This window comes from Arachis hypogaea, chromosome 7 (genome assembly GCF_003086295.3).
Source record: "Arachis hypogaea cultivar Tifrunner chromosome 7, arahy.Tifrunner.gnm2.J5K5, whole genome shotgun sequence".
NCBI classification, from domain to species: Eukaryota; Viridiplantae; Streptophyta; class Magnoliopsida; order Fabales; family Fabaceae; genus Arachis; species Arachis hypogaea.
The window spans coordinates 4,450,386-4,456,911 of NC_092042.1; positions in this window are offsets into that span (position 1 = coordinate 4,450,386).

Genomic DNA, 6,526 nt, shown 5'->3' on the forward strand with positions numbered 1-6,526 from the left:
ATATTTCAAATACTTGATATAATTAAAATAAAATATAAAAATAATTAAAAAAATTAATTTATATTTTAATATCAATAAAATATCAAAATATCATTATTATTTATCTAGAAACTATTTTATATTTTATATATATGTATATTCTCGTGTTTTATAATATTTTAAAATTTACATATCGATGTGTTCTGTATTATGTTGTGTTCCGTGTCTATGTCAGTATCCGTACATAGTAGGACTTTGAATTAATGTTGTGGTATGGTCTAGTTTTTTGGTCTATTGAAAATCAGCTTATTATGGGTGGAGTTAAATTGGATGATAGATGAGTATGTGTAAAATATATAAATATTTATGTATTTTTATTTAATAGTTTCTGCATAAACGATATCATGATATTAAAATTTTGTATATTTTACTCGATAATTTAAATTTTAGAATAAGTAGTTTTATACTAGATATACACAAAATATCATCAATTATTAAATTAGTATTCTACATAGAATATAATTAAATATGTTAAAATATAAGATATATATTAAAAATATATTAAATAACATATATTTATATATAAATACTAATGACTCATGTGGTAGTTAATCCACTCAATGTCCGTAAAAAAATCATAAAAAAATTATTTTTTAAAGAATATTTATTTAAATCATTTTTTAGATTTTTAAATAACAAAATAGTCTCTAAATTTATTTGCGTTGGAGAATATAGTCTCCATCTAATTTGATTCAAAAAGTAAAGTACAGAATAATTCTCAAATAATTTAAAAATATCAAAACAGTTATGAAAATTTTTAAAAGTTTTCTAAAACAGTTATTTTGATTAAACAAATCAAATTTAAAAAAAAAATTATATTATCTAACTAATATAAATATTAGAAACTGCTTTATATATTTAAAAATGTAAGAAACTAAAGTATCTAATATTAAAAATTATTTTCGAGAATGGAGTTGGATAATTTTTTAAATAAGATTTTAATTGAGTTGGACCAAACTAATAAGATTTATGGTAATAACTATCTAGGTTTAAAACTTATTATATGTTGTGACTAAAATTATAGGGACAAAAAAAAATTATATTGAGAGATGGCAATATAAATAGCATGAATAAAAGATACATCTCCTTTTACCAAACAGTCAAAATTATGTTTATTTTTGTCTTCATCTCCATTTTATGGATAATTTTTCTCTTCATCCCCATGTTTGGATAATGCCACAAATATCCAGTAGTTCACGGATTTGCATTGTCATTCCTAATAACATCTTACATGGACTACAAATTATAATTAATCAATATATATTGAAATTAAATTCATAAAAAGAAGAGATATATATTACCGTGACATATGTTTGATAAATACAATGCATATCATGTGCAAGATGTGTGCTCTTGATACTCTTTTGTAGGATTTTATATGCTTGGAGCAACAATTAAAGTTGTCAGAACAAGAGATAAGGTTAGGGATACAAAGAATTTAGAGCTTATATATATATATATATATATATATATATATATATATATATCTGTCCAAATATATATGTCCAAAAATATTTTTAAGTATTATTTTATTTTAATTTTATTTTAGAAAATTTTAATTTGTATTTGATATATTTTTGACAATTAAATTTAAAAAAATAGAATTAATTTAATAATAATGTGTGATATAAATATGTTTGATTTGTTAATGTTAAAAATTGTTTTTGTGAAGTTATTTTTGAATTGATCATAATTAATCATTAGAAATAAATTTGATATAAATAAAATTTTTTAAGATAAAATTAAAATAAAATAAAATTTAAGAATATTTTTAAAAATTTTAATAAATTTAAAAAAACAAAAATATGCTTCACTTGTAAAAATAATAATATAAGCTTTCTTATATATGCTCAATGTTACAATAAAAAAATTAACGAAACTACAAACTAAAATAAAAACGTATATGGCACTACATAAGTATGTGATTCTTGTAAAGCTAGTGAGTTATAATTTTGGTTTTAGTAAAATCATACATATTGCTAATTATTTTACAATAATAAAAAGCTTATATACCCTTTTTTTTATTGGGGTGAAACATTTTACGATGAAAATAAAGAGAGAGGAAATATCCAATGCAATAATACAAAAAGAAGAGACAGATAGTGTGACGCCTTGAAGAGGATCCTCAGTGTTTGGAGCATCTATGTCTATAATAATAATAATAATAATAATCTATTATTCTATTATATAAAATATGAACATTTTCAAGTATTCTAGAATACCCGTATTTCATATTATTAATCGTTGATTTCAATCATAATATATATTAAGATGAACCACTAAAATTATTAAAATTTTAGAAAAATTTAAAAATATTATTCATTATATATAATTTATAAAATTTTTTGCTATTTCAAAATTTTGGGTAGAGAATATTTTATTCGAACATTAGACATTTATTATCTTAATTAATTTCATATTTATTATTATATATATTTAATTTATAAAAGGTACACTAATAATAATAATAATAATAATAATAATAATAATAATAATAATAATAATAATAATAATAATAATAATAATAATTGATGTAGGGTGGTGGGTCATGGGTGCAATTTTGTTTGTTTATCAAAGAGCCTTTTGTGGTTTGTGAGAATTGCCCAAAATAAAAAAGAGGGAGACAAGTGGTGCAAATGTACCACCAATTCTATTCACCACTCAAACCATTCTTTTGTCTTCATCCATCCCTAAAAAATTATTCTACACCATTATCCATTCTAGGAAGAAAAAAAACATCAATAAAATAACAAAAATATTCTAGGGACATAATAAGTTAACTACTAAATCAGTCACAATATATTTATATAAATATATATAATATTTATTTTATTTTTAAAGTATATTTTATATTTTAATATATATTTTATATAAATAATTGATTTAGTGATTGATCTTTTTATATACGTAATATGATTGATAAAATAATACATGAACCAAAACCAAATATTTTAAATTTTAGAAAAATAAATAGATGAACCAAAACAAAAAAAGTTTCAAATTTCACAAAAATAAAAAAAATTATATAAGCCATTTTTTTATATGCTTAGTATATTAAACATAAAAATTGTATATTGAAAGCCACTATGCAACAATATCTTACAAGAATCCAAAGCAATCTAATGTTGGCCCTCTAAGAAAATAGAATACATATAATTCATTTTGGCTACATTTGTTTTAGCTTCTTCTGATTTTTTTTTTCAATTTTGGGTAAATATAATTTGTTTTGAAATATTTGTGTCAATTTTATAAAATAATAAAAAAAAATAAAAAGCTAAATGAAGTAGTTTCAGTTTCACATGATGCTCCTTGGTTTGCACTTGGTCACTGCTGTGACAGAAGAAAAGTAGAAAACAACAATAATAATGCCAAATATTTGGCAGAAATAAATGTCAGGAAACTTGGGCTAAGTTCTGGCCCAAAAAAAATATTTTTGGACAGGAAAAATTAACTTCTAAACTCATAATGTTGATGCTTTGTCTGAAACTAATTGGCATAGGCCCAATTTTTTTGGTGACTGGCATAGGCCCAAATTGATAATACAATATGGCCCAAAAACAAATGGTATCAAATTTGAGAAAAAAGAAAAAAATGAGACAAAGCATAAATTATCTGAATTTGTACCAGGAAGGATTAAGATCCTGTCCTATAATTAGATATAAAAATTTGAAAAGTGAAAACATTACTTTTAAGTACTTTTTCCCTAAAGTATATGTTCCTAGATGTTTGAACTTTGGTGTATTTATAATATGGCAGACAAAGCAAAACAAAAAGGAAAAGAAAAGGGAAACTTTTCAATTCTTCTACCTATGGCTGCAACAGTTGAAATGTGAATCCCAATAAGAGCATAAATAATTAACACCCAACTTTTGCTTCCATTATAAATTACTAGTGGAATACCCGGGCTACGCCCGGACTAAATATTAATCTATTACAAAAATTTAGTTTTACTTATATGTTGATACTAAGAATTATACTTTCGTAAGATTTAAAGTTTTTAATATAATAATTATTTGTACAATTTATAAGACTGTTTTATTATCGCTTATATAGACTATAATAAATAGTTTTATAGGTATTTATCTAAAGTTTATGTAAAAACTGAAATTAAAAGGTATTTATTTATAGTATATCAGAATTATTTATACAATATATAAGATTGTTTATTTTTGTTTGTACAGAGTAAATAATTAAAAACTGAATTTTTTTTTACATTTTAGTCAAACAGACAAAATTAATGTAGTGAAACTTTTTTTTATATTAATAGATCCTATTGTATAGTCTAAATTACTCGCGGTTGGTGTGTTTAATACTTTTAATGGTATTTATCTAAAGTTTATCTAAAAAGAGATTCATATATTTTAATGGAAACAAATTGCACGATCATAATATCAAAAAAAATTAAGTGATTAAACTTTTTTGATATATTGATATATAATTCGGTTAATAAAAATATTTAAAAGGTAACCTTTAAAACAATTTTTATTAGCATTCTTTAATACGACGTTAGAATCACTTTTACGATTCGTGCCTTGTTTAAAAAAAATATATACATAAAAGGCATTTTATTAAAAATTGCTTAGATTAAAAAACCATTCACAATAATATGTTCCTGCTGTCTAATGTTTTCATTAACGTTTTTTTAATTTTTGAAGAGAATTAGACACCATAATAATTTAATGAGATATATATAAAAGAATAAAGGTTATCATGTCTAGTTAATATGTAAATAAATAAAGTATAATCGTACATGAGTAAAATATATTCCCAAAATTATATATATTTTTTATGTTAAATTAAATTGTGAGACAGATTTTTATGAAACGTAGTTATCTAAATACTTATCAAATATTTAGCAATATTCAATTAAAAAATTGTAATTATAACGTGAAATAATTATTTATAATTCTCTATGTCGCATCTCATTTATAGAATATAAATTTATGTTTATAAATAAAATTATTGTTAGATATATAGGGTTTTTTCATTGTGTAAACATGAATATGTTATATTAATCTTAAAAAATATATTAGGTTCAATTACAAATAGTTATGGATAAATAAACAATAGAAAAAATAAAAATGCAACTTATATGTTTGAATGATAAATTTTCTTAAATGGTAATTTTAGAGTATACTTTAACAAATTAAATAATAATTAACTAAACGCGTATACGAATAATGTTTATAATTTTTAAGTATAATTTGAATAACAGATGTTATCATTTTGAGTCATAAATAAATATTTTTAAGCATATATTTATTTTTCAAAAAATTGATACTATCATTACTTTAACAGATTGTGTTTTATTTTAAAACAGGTTAAATTTGTACTATTTAATAAGCGCATTAGAAATACTTTACAATTTGTACTTGTTAAACAAATGTCTACATAAAAAGTATATATACAATAGTCTATTTATAAAAAAAGTCCACTACATTAATTTGATCTGTATGACTAAAATGTAAAATTTTTTAACTTGATTATGCTCATTTATTATATAATATTATATATTAATTACATTAAAAGAAATGAACCCCACCAACTACAACAGTCTTCTTCTCCAAATATTTCACAAACTATCAATCTAATAATCTTAAAAAAAAACAACCATGGGCATCAGAAAACCAAAGCAAGGGAAAAGGGTACTGGCACCACTTGCTTCTGGCTGCCAGGTTCCAATTTGTCTGGTGTTGTAGCTTAACTCACTGTTGCTTCACACAGTTAATATTGGGGCACAAATTTTTAGGATCTAGTTAATCTATAGATGACGATTTCTATGGCTGTTGGAATATGATTGAAATCCTTCCGTCGAATCCATTACTGCTCCAGTCTTGTGAACGTCTAGATCGGGATCAGGTACTATGTCTTCAAGTATAAACATATTAAATATTAGAAATATAATTTTCGATTGTTTAACTGCTGATTTTAAATCTACTACAACTGGAATACATTTAAATATTTCTTATAATGAAATACATAATGGGATTGTATTTGGCGTTGATAGCTGACATTTCTTGGTGCGGTGACAGTGTTTAAGAAATCAGAAGCTTGTTACTTTTTTATGCATCAAGAATTGCAATCTCTGCGTTAGCGTTTCCAGTGGGATGACCGCTTTGAGAAGGTTGGTGGAAGGTAGCAATGGTAGACTTTAATTCCAGAGAGCTCGCTCCATCCGCTCTTTGGGGCAAAGGTCGCCGAATGGTAGAATCCGATTCAAAAAGATTTGTTGAGATGTATGTAATATACCACGGCCATCTGATACTAAGTACATGTAATTTTGCTAGAGTTAAATCATATTTTCTAGCTGGAAACTTCATGGTAGTTGCTATTAGATATAATTCTAATTTAATGAATAGACCATTTGCATACAACACATCAAAGTAACTATGTTGTGTTAGGATTACATTTTTTCTTACTAGTCTTTTTGATATTAGCTAGATGATAACTATAAACTTCGAATACAATCTCCCAACCAAGATGATTG